The sequence below is a fragment of the Dendrobates tinctorius genome, unplaced genomic scaffold (assembly GCF_039654945.1).
Source record: "Dendrobates tinctorius isolate UK_male_01 unplaced genomic scaffold, ASM3965494v1 ptg000296l, whole genome shotgun sequence".
Taxonomy (NCBI): Eukaryota; Metazoa; Chordata; class Amphibia; order Anura; family Dendrobatidae; genus Dendrobates; species Dendrobates tinctorius.
Window position 1 is genome coordinate 5,962,237 of NW_027361963.1, and position 15,155 is coordinate 5,977,391.

The window sequence follows — 15,155 nt, forward strand, 5'->3', positions numbered from 1 at the left end:
CGCAGACAAGGAGAATATAACCGCAAATCAGGAGAATAAAACCGCAGACAAGGAAAATAAAACCGCAAATCAGGAAAATAAAACCGCAGAGAAGGAAAATAAATCCGCAGACAAGGAAAATAAAACCGCAAATCAGGAAAATAAAACCGCAGACAAGGAGAATAAAACCGCAGACAAGGAGAATAAAACCGCAGACAAGGAGAATAAAACCGCAGATCAGGAGAATAAAACTGCAGACAAGGAAAATAAAACCGCAAATCAGGAAAATAAAACCGCAGACAAGGAGAATAAAACCGCAGACAAGGAGAATAAAACCGCAGATCAGGAGAATAAAACCGCAGATCAGGAGAATAAAACTGCAGACAAGGAGAATAAAACCGCAGATCAGGAGAATGAAACCGCAGATCCGGAAAATAAAACCGCAGATCCGGAAAATAAAACCGCAGATAGGGAGAATAAGGGTACGTGCACACGCTGCGGAATCCGCTGCGTTTCCGCAGCGGTTTTGGCCGCTGCGGACCCGCAGCAGTTTTAGCTGCGGTGTACAGTACCATTCAAATGAATGGGAAAAAAAACCCGCTGTGCCGACGCTGCGGAAAAATCCACGCGGATTTGCTGCGGTTTTAAATCCGCAGAAAGAATTGCATGTCAATTCTTTCTGCGGAAACCGCTGTGGGTTCCTATCTCCACCATTGTGGAGATAGTGAATCCGCAGGACCAAACCGCAGGCAAAACCGCAGATAATCCGCAGGTCTGCGGTTTTTGCAAAATCCGTGCGGATTAATCCGCAGCGGATTCCGCAGCGTGTGCACGTACCCTAAAACCGCAGATCAGGAAAATAAAACCGCAGATCGGGAAAATAAAACCGCAGATCAAGAGAATAAAACCGCAGATCAAGAGAATAAAACCGCAGAGAAGGAAAATAAATCCACAGACAAGGAGAATAAAACCGCAGATCAGGAAAATAATACTGCAGACAAGGAGAATAAATCCGCAGATCAGGAAAATAAAACCGCAGATCGGGAGAATAAAACCGCAGATCCGGAAAATAAAACCGCAGATCGGGAGAATAAAACCGCAGATCGGGAGAATAAAACCGCAGATCGGGAAAATAAAACCGCAGATCGGGAAAATAAAACCGCAGATCGGGAAAATAAAACCGCAGATCGGGAAAATAAAAACGCAAATCAGGAGAATAAAACCGCAAATCGGGAGAATAAAACCGCAGATTAGGAGAGTAAAACCGCAGATCTGGAAAATAAAACCGCAAATCAGGAGAATAAAACCGCAGATCGGGAGAATAAAACCGCAGATCGGGAGAATAAAACCGCAGATCGGGAGAATAAAACCGCAGATCGACCGCAGATCGGGAAAATAAAACCGCAAATCGGGAGAATAAAACCGCAGATCTGGAAAATAAAACCGCAAATCAGGAGAATAAAATCGCAGACAAGGAAAATAAAACCGCAAATCAGGAAAATAAAACCGCAGAGAAGGAAAATAAATCCGCAGACAAGGAGAATAAAACCGCAGATCAGGAAAATAAAACCGCAGATCAGGAGAATAAAACCGCAGATCAGGAGAATAAAACCGCAGATCAGGAGAATAAAACCGCAGATCAGGAGAATAAAACCGCAGATCAGGAGAATAAAACCGCAGACAAGGAGAATAAAACCGCAGACAAGGAGAATAAAACCGCAGACAAGGAGAATAAAACCGCAGATCGGGAAAATAAAACCGCAAATCAGGAGAATAAAACCGCAGATCGGGAGAATAAAACCGCAGATCGGGAGAATAAAACCGCACATCGGGAGAATAAAACCGCAGATCGGGAGAATAAAACCGCAGATCGGGAGAATAAAACCGCAGATCAGGAGAATAAAACCGCAGATCAGGAGAATAAAACCGCAGATCAGGAGAATAAAACCGCAGATCAGGAGAATGAAACCGCAGATCAGGAGAATAAAACCGCAGATCCGGAGAATAAAACCGCAGACAAGGAGAATATAACCGCAGATCAAGAGAATAAAACCGCAGATCAAGAGAATAAAACCGCAGATCGGGAAAATAAAACCGCAGATCGGGAGAATAAAACCGCAGATCGGGAAAATAAAACCGCAAATCAGGAGAATAAAACCGCAGATCGGGAGAATAAAACCGCAGATCAGGAGAATAAAACCGCAAATCAGGAGAATAAAACCGCAAATCAGGAGAATAAAACCGCAGATCAAGAGAATAAAACCGCAGATCAAGAGAATAAAACCGCAGATCAGGAGAATAAAACCGCAGATCAAGAGAATAAAACCGCAGATCAAGAGAATAAAACCGCAGATCCGGAGAATAAAACCGCAGATCAAGAGAATGAAACCGCAGATCAAGAGAATAAAACCGCAGATCAGGAGAATAAAACCGCAGATCAAGAGAATAAAACCGCAGATCAGGAGAATAAAACCGCAGATCAGGAGAATAAAACCGCAGATCAGGAGAATAAAACCGCAGATCAAGAGAATAAAACCGCAGATCCGGAGAATAAAACCGCAGATCAGGAGAATAAAACCGCAGATCAAGAGAATAAAACCGCAGATCAGGAGAATAAAACCGCAGATCAGGAGAATAAAACCGCAGATCAGGAGAATAAAACCGCAGATCAGGAGAATAAAACTGCAGATCAGGAGAATAAAACCGCAGATCCGGAGAATAAAACCGCAGATCAAGAGAATAAAACCGCAGATCGGGAGAATAAAACCGCAGATCGGGAGAATAAAACCGCAGATCAGGAGAATAAAACCGCAGATCAGGAGAATAAAACCGCAGATCAGGAGAATAAAACCGCAGATCGGGAGAATAAAACCGCAGATCAGGAGAATAAAACTGCAGATCAGGAGAATAAAACCGCAGATCAGGAGAATAAAACCGCAGATCAGGAGAATAAAACCGCAGATCAAGAGAATAAAACCGCAGATCAGGAGAATAAAACCGCAGATCGGGAGAATAAAACCGCAGATCGGGAGAATAAAACCGCAGATCAGGAGAATAAAACCGCAGATCAAGAGAATAAAACCGCAGATCGGGAGAATAAAACCGCAGATCAGGAGAATAAAACCGCAGATCAGGAGAATAAAACCGCAGATCAAGAGAATAAAACCGCAGATCGGGAAAATAAAACCGCAGATCGGGAAAATAAAACCGCAAATCAGGAGAATAAAACCGCAAATCGGGAGAATAAAACCGCAGATTAGGAGAGTAAAACCGCAGATCTGGAAATAAAACCGCAGATCGGGAGAATAAAACCGCAGATCAGGAGAATAAAACCGCAGATCGGGAGAATAAAACCGCAGATCAGGAGAATAAAACCGCAGATCGGGAGAATAAAACCGCAGATCAGGAGAATAAAACCGCAGATCCGGAAAATAAAACCGCAGATCGGGAGAATAAAACCGCAGATCGGGAGAATAAAACCGCAGATCGGGAAAATAAAACCGCAGATCGGGAAAATAAAACCGCAGATCGGGAAAATAAAACCGCAGATCGGGAAAATAAAACCGCAAATCAGGAGAATAAAACCGCAAATCGGGAGAATAAAACCGCAGATTAGGAGAGTAAAACCGCAGATCTGGAAAATAAAACCGCAGATCAGGAGAATAAAACCGCAGATCTGGAAAATAAAACCGCAAATCAGGAGAATAAAACCGCAGATCGGGAGAATAAAACCGCAGATCGGGAGAATAAAACCGCAGATCGGGAGAATAAAACCGCAGATCGACCGCAGATCGGGAAAATAAAACCGCAAATCGGGAGAATAAAACCGCAGATCTGGAAAATAAAACCGCAAATCAGGAGAATAAAATCGCAGACAAGGAAAATAAAACCGCAAATCAGGAAAATAAAACCGCAGAGAAGGAAAATAAATCCGCAGACAAGGAGAATAAAACCGCAGATCAGGAAAATAAAACCGCAGATCAGGAGAATAAAACCGCAGATCAGGAGAATAAAACCGCAGATCAGGAGAATAAAACCGCAGATCAGGAGAATAAAACCGCAGACAAGGAGAATAAAACCGCAGACAAGGAGAATAAAACCGCAGACAAGGAGAATAAAACCGCAGATCGGGAAAATAAAACCGCAAATCAGGAGAATAAAACCGCAGATCGGGAGAATAAAACCGCAGAACGGGAGAATAAAACCGCACATCGGGAGAATAAAACCGCAGATCGGGAGAATAAAACCGCAGATCGGGAGAATAAAACCGCAGATCAGGAGAATAAAACCGCAGATCAGGAGAATAAAACCGCAGATCAGGAGAATGAAACCGCAGATCAGGAGAATAAAACCGCAGATCCGGAGAATAAAACCGCAGACAAGGAGAATATAACCACAGATCAAGAGAATAAAACCGCAGATCAAGAGAATAAAACCGCAGATCGGGAAAATAAAACCGCAGATCGGGAGAATAAAACCGCAGATCGGGAGAATAAAACCGCAGATCGGGAAAATAAAACCGCAAATCAGGAGAATAAAACCGCAAATCAGGAGAATAAAACCGCAGATCAAGAGAATAAAACCGCAGATCAAGAGAATAAAACCGCAGATCAGGAGAATAAAACCGCAGATCAAGAGAATAAAACCGCAGATCAAGAGAATAAAACCGCAGATCCGGAGAATAAAACCGCAGATCAAGAGAATGAAACCGCAGATCAAGAGAATAAAACCGCAGATCCGGAGAATAAAACCGCAGATCCGGAGAATAAAACCGCAGATCAGGAGAATAAAACCGCAGATCAGGAGAATAAAACCGCAGATCAGGAGAATAAAACCGCAGATCAAGAGAATAAAACCGCAGATCCGGAGAATAAAACCGCAGATCAGGAGAATAAAACCGCAGATCAAGAGAATAAAACCGCAGATCAGGAGAATAAAACCGCAGATCAGGAGAATAAAACCGCAGATCAGGAGAATAAAACCGCAGATCAAGAGAATAAAACCGCAGATCAGGAGAATAAAACCGCAGATCCGGAGAATAAAACCGCAGATCAAGAGAATAAAACCGCAGATCGGGAGAATAAAACCGCAGATCGGGAGAATAAAACCGCAGATCGGGAGAATAAAACCGCAGATCAGGAGAATAAAACCGCAGATCAGGAGAATAAAACCGCAGATCGGGAGAATAAAACCGCAGATCAGGAGAATAAAACCGCAGATCAGGAGAATAAAACCGCAGATCAGGAGAATAAAACCGCAGATCAGGAGAATAAAACCGCAGATCAAGAGAATAAAACCGCAGATCAGGAGAATAAAACCGCAGATCGGGAGAATAAAACCGCAGATCAAGAGAATAAAACCGCAGATCAGGAGAATAAAACCGCAGATCCGGAGAATAAAACCGCAGATCCGGAGAATAAAACCGCAGATCGGGAGAATAAAACCGCAGACAAGGAGAATAAAACCGCAGATCAGGAGAATAAAACCGCAGATCAAGAGAATAAAACCGCAGATCAGGAGAATAAAACCGCAGATCAGGAGAATAAAACCGCAGATCCGGAGAATAAAACCGCAGATCGGGAGAATAAAACCGCAGATCCGGAGAATAAAACCGCAGACAAGGAGAATAAAACCGCAGATCAGGAGAATAAAACCGCAGATCAAGAGAATAAAACCGCAGATCAGGAGAATAAAACCGCAGATCAGGAGAATAAAACCGCAGATCCGGAGAATAAAACCGCAGATCAGGAGAATAAAACCGCAGATCCGGAGAATAAAACCGCAGATCAGGAGAATAAAACCGCAGATCAGGAGAATAAAACCGCAGATCAGGAGAATAAAACCGCAGATCAGGAGAATAAAACCGCAGACAAGGAGAATAAAACCGCAGATCAGGAGAATAAAACCGCAGATCAGGAGAATAAAACCGCAGACAAGGAGAATAAAACCGCAGATCAGGAGAATAAAACCGCTGGACCAGAGGACAAAACAGCTCAAAGAACAGAGCCATAACGCGGCATCGGGTGATGACACCGCACCACGGGGGCTGAGAGAACCGCAGTACGGTGGGATGGAGCCGATCACCAACGCTCCTGGTGCGAACGGCGTCACTCAGAACTAAAAACAAGTGAAAGAGAGGAGAGAGGAGGAGGAATGGCTGCTGGAAGAAGAGGAGGAAACACGGAATCTCGCCAGGAGCGGAGCGGGTAATGGGGTCCATGGAAGGGTCGCCCCTCAGACACAGGAGACGCAGAGCAGCAGCCCCTCCCCCGCGGCCTCTGAGGAAGCGACATGTAGTCAGAGCCTGAGGAGCCGCGCTCAGCGCCTCACAGAACCCAACACAAAACTTTATCAACAAATATGCGTCAGACAAAAGCAGGAAACTAATCACAGCAACAACCCGGACAGACTGCACCAAGAACCGCAGGACCTGTGGTGACGTCACCGCCATGTGATCAGGGGGCGTCAGTGTTAAGCTCCGCCTCCTGACACTCTGATCACGTGGTGCGGATGACATCATTGCAGGTCCTGGTTTTATGTGGATACAGCGCTCTGACATCAGCCACAATCCGGGAAATTACAGAGAAAGCAGTAAGGTGAGAGACCAGGAGACGGGGGCGACGTACGGGATCCATCGGTCGTGGTCGGTGACGTCTTGTAGATGTGATCGGAGCCTTAGTTACAGGATCCATCGGTCGTGGTCGGTGACGTCTTGTAGATGTGATCGGAGCCTCAGTTACAGGATCCATCGGTCGTGGTCGGTGACGTCTTGTAGATGTGATCGGAACCTCAGTTACAGGATCCATCGGTCGTGGTCGGTGACGTCTTGTAGATGTGATCGGAGCCTTAGTTACAGGATCCATCGGTCGTGGTCGGTGTCGTCTTGTAGATGTGATCGGAGCCTTAGTTACAGGATCCATCAGTCGTGGTCGGTGACGTCCTGTAGGTGTGATCGGAGCCTTAGTTACAGGATCCATCGGTCGTGGTCGGTGACATCTTGTAGATGTGATCGGAGCCTCAGTTACAGGATCCATCGGTCGTGGTCGGTGACGTCTTGTAGATGTGATCGGAGCCTCAGTTACAGGATCCATCGGTCGTGGTCGGTGACGTCTTGTAGATGTGATCGGAGCCTTAGTTACAGGATCCATCGGTCGTGGTCGGTGTCGTCTTGTAGATGTGATCGGAGCCTTAGTTACAGGATCCATCAGTCGTGGTCGGTGACGTCCTGTAGGTGTGATCGGAGCCTTAGTTACAGGATCCATCGGTCGTGGTCGGTGACGTCTTGTAGATGTGATCGGAGCCTTAGTTACAGGATCCATCGGTCGTGGTCGGTGACGTCTTGTAGATGTGATCGGAGCCTTAGTTACAGGATCCATCGGTCGTGGTCGGTGACATCTTGTAGATGTGATCGGAGCCTTAGTTACAGGATCCATCGGTCGTGGTCGGTGACGTCTTGTAGATGTGATCGGAGCCTTAGTTACAGGATCCATCGGTCGTGGTCGGTGACGTCTTGTAGATGTGATCGGAGCCTTAGTTACAGGATCCATCGGTCGTGGTCGGTGACTCCTTGTAGATGTGATCGGAGCCTTAGTTACAGGATCCATCGGTCGTGGTCGGTGACGTCTTGTAGATGTGATCGGAGCCTCAGTTACAGGATCCATCGATCTTGTAGATGTGATCGGAGCCTTAGTTACAGGATCCATCGGTCGTGGTCGGTGACGTGTTGTAGATGTGATCGGAGCCTTAGTTACAGGATCCATCGGTCGTGGTCGGTGACGTCTTGTAGATGTGATCGGAGCCTTAGTTACAGGATCCATCGGTCGTGGTCGGTGTCGTCTTGTAGATGTGATCGGAGCCTTAGTTACAGGATCCATCGGTCGTGGTCGGTGACGTCTTGTAGATGTGATCGGAGCCTTAGTTACAGGATCCATCGGTCGTGGTCGGTGACATCTTGTAGATGTGATCGGAGCCTTAGTTACAGGATCCATCGGTCGTGGTCGGTGACGTGTTGTAGATGTGATCGGAGCCTTAGTTACAGGATCCATCGGTCGTGGTCGGTGACGTCTTGTAGATGTGATCGGAGCCTTAGTTACAGGATCCATCGGTCGTGGTCGGTGACGTCTTGTAGATGTGATCGGAGCCTTAGTTACAGGATCCATCGGTCGTGGTCGGTGACGTCTTGTAGATGTGATCGGAGCCTCAGTTACAGGATCCATCGGTCGTGGTCGGTGACGTCCTGTAGATGTGATCGGAGCCTTAGTTACAGGATCCATCGGTCGTGGTCGGTGACGTCTTGTAGATGTGATCGGAGCCTTAGTTACAGGATCCATCGGTCGTGGTCGGTGACGTCTTGTAGATGTGATCGGAGCCTTAGTTACAGGATCCATCGGTCGTGGTCGGTGACGTCTTGTAGATGTGATCGGAGCCTCAGTTACAGGATCCATCGGTCGTGGTCGGTGACGTCTTGTAGATGTGATCGGGGCCTTAGTTACAGGATCCATCGGTCGTGGTCGGTGACGTCTTGTAGATGTGATCGGAGACTTAGTCTCAGGATCCATCGGTCGTGGTCTGTGACGTCTTGTAGATGTGATCGGAGCCTTAGTTACAGGATCCATCGGTCGTGGTCGGTGACGTCTTGTAGATGTGATCGGAGCCTTAGTTACAGGATCCATCGGTCGTGGTCGGTGACATCTTGTAGATGTGATCGGAGCCTCAGTTACAGGATCCATCGGTCGTGGTCGGTGACGTCTTGTAGATGTGATCGGGGCCTTAGTTACAGGATCCATCGGTCGTGGTCGGTGACGTCTTGTAGATGTGATTGGGGCCTTAGTCTCAGGATCCATCGGTCGTGGTCGGTGACGTCTTGTAGATGTGATCGGAGCCTTAGTTACAGGATCCATCGGTCGTGGTCGGTGACATCTTGTAGATATGATCGGAGCCTTAGTTACAGGATCCATCGGTCGTGGTCGGTGACGTCTTGTGGATGTGATCGGAGCCTTAGTCTCAGGATCCATCGGTCGTGGTCGGTGACGTCTTGTAGATGTGATCGGAGCCTTAGTTACAGGATCCATCGGTCGTGGTCGGTGACGTCTTGTAGATGTGATCGGGGCCTTAGTTACAGGATTCATCGGTCGTGGTCGGTGACGTCTTGTAGATGTGATTGGGGCCTTAGTCTCAGGATCCATCGGTCGTGGTCGGTGACGTCTTGTAGATGTGATCGGAGCCTTAGTTACAGGATCCATCGGTCGTGATCGGTGACATCTTGTAGATGTGATCGGAGCCTTAGTTACAGGATCCATCGGTCGTGGTCGGTGTCGTCTTGTAGATGTGATCGGAGCCTTAGTTACAGGATCCATCGGTCGTGGTCGGTGACGTCTTGTAGATGTGATCGGAGCCTTAGTTACAGGATCCATCGGTCGTGGTCGGTGACATCTTGTAGATGTGATCGGAGCCTCAGTTACAGGATCCATCGGTCGTCGTCGGTGACGTGTTGTAGATGTGATCGGAGCCTTAGTTACAGGATCCATCGGTCGTGGTCGGTGACATCTTGTAGATGTGATCGGAGCCTTAGTCTCAGGATCCATCGGTCGTGGTCGGTGACGTCTTGTAGATGTGATCGGAGCCTTAGTTACAGGATCCATCGGTCGTGGTCGGTGACATCTTGTAGATGTGATCGGAGCCTTAGTTACTGGATCCATCGGTCGTGGTCGGTGACGTCTTGTGGATGTGATCGGAGCCTTAGTTACAGCATCCATCGGTCGTGGTCGGTGACATCTTGTAGATGTGATCGGAGCCTTAGTTACAGGATCCATCGGTCGTGGTCGGTGACGTCTTGTAGATGTGATCGGAGCCTTAGTTACAGGATCCATCGGTCGTGGTCGGTGTCGTCTTGTAGATGTGATCGGAGCCTTAGTTACAGGATCCATCGGTCGTGGTCGGTGACGTCTTGTAGATGTGATCGGAGCCTTAGTTACAGGATCCATCGGTCGTGGTCGGTGACATCTTGTAGATGTGATCGGAGCCTTAGTTACAGGATCCATCGGTCGTGGTCGGTGACGTGTTGTAGATGTGATCGGAGCCTTAGTTACAGGATCCATCGGTCGTGGTCGGTGACGTCTTGTAGATGTGATCGGAGCCTTAGTTACAGGATCCATCGGTCGTGGTCGGTGACGTCTTGTAGATGTGATCGGAGCCTTAGTTACAGGATCCATCGGTCGTGGTCGGTGACATCTTGTAGATGTGATCGGAGCCTCAGTTACAGGATCCATCGGTCGTGGTCGGTGACGTGTTGTAGATGTGATCGGAGCCTTAGTTACAGGATCCATCGGTCGTGGTCGGTGACATCTTGTAGATGTGATCGGAGCCTTAGTCTCAGGATCCATCGGTCGTGGTCGGTGACGTCTTGTAGATGTGATCGGAGCCTTAGTTACAGGATCCATCGGTCGTGGTCGGTGACATCTTGTAGATGTGATCGGAGCCTTAGTTACTGGATCCATCGGTCGTGGTCGGTGACGTCTTGTGGATGTGATCGGAGCCTTAGTTACAGCATCCATCGGTCGTGGTCGGTGACATCTTGTAGATGTGATCGGAGCCTTAGTTACAGGATCCATCGGTCGTGGTCGGTGACGTCTTGTAGATGTGATTGGGGCCTTAGTCTCAGGATCCATCGGTCGTGGTCGGTGACGTCTTGTAGATGTGATCGGAGCCTTAGTTACAGGATCCATCGGTCGTGATCGGTGACATCTTGTAGATGTGATCGGAGCCTTAGTTACAGGATCCATCGGTCGTGGTCGGTGTCGTCTTGTAGATGTGATCGGAGCCTTAGTTACAGGATCCATCGGTCGTGGTCGGTGACGTCTTGTAGATGTGATCGGAGCCTTAGTTACAGGATCCATCGGTCGTGGTCGGTGACGTCTTGTAGATGTGATCGGAGCCTTAGTTACAGGATCCATCGGTCGTGGTCGGTGACGTCTTGTAGATGTGATCGGAGCCTTAGTTACAGGATCCATCGGTCGTGGTCGGTGACGTCTTGTAGATGTGATCGGAGCCGTAGTTACAGGATCCATCGGTCGTGGTCGGTGACGTCTTGTAGATGTGATCGGAGCCTCAGTTACAGGATCCATCGGTCGTGGTCGGTGACGTCTTGTAGATGTGATCGGAGCCTTAGTTAAAGGATCCATCGGTCGTGGTCGGTGACATCTTGTAGATGTGATCGGAGCCTCAGTTACAGGATCCATCGGTCGTGGTCGGTGACGTGTTCTAGATGTGATCGGAGCCTCAGTTACAGGATCCATCGGTCGTGGTCGGTGACGTCTTGTAGATGTGATCGGAGCCTTAGTTACAGGATCCATCGGTCGTGGTCGGTGACATCTTGTAGATGTGATCGGAGCCTTAGTTACAGGATCCATCGGTCGTGGTCGGTGACGTGTTGTAGATGTGATCGGAGCCTTAGTTACAGCATCCATCGGTCGTGGTCGGTGACGTCTTGTAGATGTGATCGGAGCCTTAGTTACAGGATCCATCGGTCGTGGTCGGTGACATCTTGTAGATGTGATCGGCGCCTCAGTTACAGGATCCATCGGTCGTGGTCGGTGACGTCTTGTAGATGTGATCGGAGCCTTAGTTACAGGATCCATCGGTCGTGGTCGTGACATCTTGTAGATGTGATCGGAGCCTTAGTTACAGGATCCATCGGTCGTGGTCGGTGACGTCCTGTAGATGTGATCGGAGCCTTAGTTACAGGATCCATCGGTCGTGGTCGGTGACGTCTTGTAGATGTGATCGGAGCCTTAGTTACAGGATCCATCGGTCGTGGTCGGTGACGTCTTGTAGATGTGATCGGAGCCTTAGTTACAGGATCCATCGGTCGTGGTCGGTGACGTCGGTGGCGTCTTGTAGATGTGATCTGGGCCTTAGTTACAGGATCCATCGGTCGTGGTCGGTGACGTCTTGTAGATGTTATCGGAGCCTCAGTTACAGGATCCATCGGTCGTGGTCGGTGATGTCTTGTAGATGTGATCGGAGCCTCAGTTACAGGATCCATCGGTCGTGGTCGGTGATGTCTTGTAGATGTGATCGGAGCCTCAGTTACAGGGTCCATCGGTCTTGGTTGTTGTTTGTCTTGTAGCTTGTACATGCAGCATTTTCCTCCTGTCCCTTAGACAATGAAGGGAGTGGATGTATACATCTGCTTCATTTGTGGAAGGCTTTGCAGAGCCCGGGACTTTAGTGATAACTTCATTACTTAGCACAAACCTTTTAATCTCTTAAAGAAGTTGTCCACTATTTGGATAACTTCTTGTCATATCCCTCGCTTGGCCACCATAAAATAAAAAAGCTTATACTCGCTTTCTGCGCTGGTGCCGTTCCCTCAGTGTCGGTACTCACTTTTTCCTGGGGCTCCCATGTTGATGTTTTGACACGTGATGCCGTCACCCAAATTGCTTCGGCATCACTTTCCCCGCCTCCTGTTTAAATTGAACATTAACTGGAAGTCCGAGGTCAGCTGCAGCCCAGGAGGAGACAGTGACGCCATCGCTGATTGGTCTCCAGCATCACGTTTGACAACAATCGCACAGGAGCCCCGTGATAGCGAATGCCGGCACTGCGGGAACGATGTCGATACTGGAGGTGAATATAAACTTTATTATTTTATGGGGGCCAACATTTTGATTAAGAAGTGGTTTTCCTAGTACTGGACAACCCCTGTAATCATGATGCCTATTATTTACGTCCGGACCCAGCCCCATTTTTCAAATCTGACATGTTTCTATATTTGGTGATAACATTTGTATGCTTCTACATATTAGTATTCCCGAGCTTGATTTGTAGGGCACATTGCACTTTATGTTAAAGGGAACCTGTCACCTCGTTTTTCAGCTATGTGCTGCGGCCACTGCCTTCCGGAGCTTATATACAGCACAGATGTACAGATAAGCAGGTCCGGCGCCTCCCATCTTCATGCGATGTCGTCATCTTCCTTGCTTCGTGCCGCTGCTACTGCGCAGGCGTACTGGTCTGTCCTGTTGAGGGCAGAGCAAAGTACTGCAGTGTGCAGGCGCTGGGCCTCTCTGACCTTTCCCTGCGCACTCCAGTACTTGGCTCTTCCCTCAACAGGACAGATCAGTACGCCTGCGCAGTAGCAGCGGCACTAAGCAAGCAGGATGGCGACATCGCATGAAGATGGGAGGCGCCGGAATCTGCGACGCCCATTGGACCTGACCGACCCCGGGTGAGTATAATAAAACTTGTTTTTCTTTCAGGTTAGATCTGGGGCTTATCTAAGCCCTGAAAGGCAGTGGCCACTGTGATGTACAATGTCTGTGAGGTATGGGGTTTTGTCCACAAAATATGATGTTTTCTGTTGTAACTTTCCAGAAAGATCCGGCAGATATGACAATCCAGGCTGCTAGCTCTGCAGCTTCATCCCTCCTCCCTTCACACACACACAGAGCAGTGCCACCCCCCCTCCTCTACAGCCTGTGTTCGCACTAGTAATAGGAGACCCCCCTGCTGTTACAACCATTTGTTTCCTTCTCTCCTCTTCAGAGCGGGAAAAACTTCTTTGTTTGAAACGAATAAAACTATGAGAGACTATACCATAAGAACCAAATACCCTAGAGATATGAAAATCACATTTTTGTAATCCGGGCGGTCACAGCGTCGCTGCCGTGGTTCTGGCGAAGCGTAATCCTTTCAGAACCTGAGATATGTGTTCCAGCTAAACGGTGTATCAGAACTACTGCATATTTGGTCTTGAATTATTGTACTCAACAAATCACAACCAATGATGCCCTATATGTGTCTGTGCGGGCTGCCCCCACGGAGTTATGATTAGTATAAGTTTTCTAGTGTAATTCTACATCCAAAAGAGAGAGGTGGGATTAACCCAGCATGCATCTCTCCGTGATGTCACATAGCAAGTCTATAAAGCATTTCCTGGACAAAACCAGGGCAGAACAGCTCAAGTCGTCGTGCTAGAAAGATCCCCAGATGAGCGGAGAAGTGCAGCTCCGCCTCCACCCACCTTAGCCGCATGGTCTGCCTAAGGAACAATATGGAACTGTGAGTGTAATCTCTTTGTTTTCTCCACTTTTATTTTATACCTGTACTGTATATATTTTATGTCTCAATTTTATAGCAACTTTTATCTGTAATCACTGTCCTCTTTCGGAAAATAAATGAAATAATTATTTAGATCTGTCTCCATGCTCTAAGACTCGAACTATACGCCTTTGATAGATAATCGCTACTAATTCAAGGGGTTTGCCACGGACCCTCTTAATTTAACACTGTGAATTAAGTAACCGTGACTGGTGGCAGCGCGTTGTGTACGGCTATTGCGGCTCGCTGGCAGTCTAGAAGGGTCTTATATTGCTGAATGAGGGGCTGAGGCCACAGCATTAATAATTCCCTTACTGCAGAAGCCTGATTGCCGGTTCACAACAGTCAGCCCGTCCGGCGACCATTTATCCTAGGTGCAGTTCCCTGACTGACCTGAGGGTAAGGGGGGGCGCCGGAGAGCTGCAAGTTCCAAAGTGGAACTGAGAAAGTGGGATATACATAAATCCCCTCAGTACTTGGAAGATTGATAGCAGTGGTGGGGCATCCAAATTAAACTCCCCCTGCGGCAAATTGTAGAGCGAGATTAGCTTGCTGGATATTTTTGGTCACATGGTGCCAGTGTTGGGATAACTAAGATAAGCCCCACTGCGCCTGTGATAGCCGTGTGCCGGCATTGTGTCACGCCCCTCCGTCCGCTGATACACCGGTGTCAGTGGTGGGATTGTGACAGTGGTGACACAGGGTCCGCTGTCCGTCGCGTTTTGGTGGCAGCGGGACCCCCGTTAGTGTCACCCGTAAGTGGACGAACGGCGGTGGGCTGTTCGTCACAGCCACTGCATCGGAGCTTCGATATAGTTAAACTCTGTGGCAGAGCAGGGAGACACAAACTCTGCACTGCCACGTGACCACTACGAGGCCCCTGAGCCGAAGGGGCCAACACCAGACCCCCCGCTCATCATCACAAGTTCAAATGTATCGGCTTGATGCCGATACAGTTGAAAACAGTGATGGCAGAGAGAGCGTCACACTCCCTTTCCCATTATTCCCCCTCTGCATCTGACGTCACTAGATGGCGCCCATTGTGCTGAGATTTGCGGGCGCTCAGAGCTCTC

The 15,155-nt window shown here is 48.3% G+C and overlaps 1 protein-coding gene across 4 annotated transcripts in view; it reads left to right on the plus strand.

The window, feature by feature from the left end:
- The window catches only part of LOC141073067 (uncharacterized), a 184,638-nt gene that overhangs the window by 133,220 nt on the left and 36,263 nt on the right, over positions 1-15,155 (plus strand). The window contains exon 1 of one of the 4 annotated variants that reach the window (XM_073560387.1): positions 6,431-6,575. The exons of 2 other annotated variants lie outside the window; for them this stretch is intronic. The gene's annotated coding sequence lies outside the window, so the exon portion shown is untranslated. Of the gene's footprint in view, positions 1-6,430; positions 6,576-12,588; positions 12,610-15,155 lie in introns of those variants that run through there. One more of the 4 variants, XM_073560388.1, reaches the window with a different exon arrangement.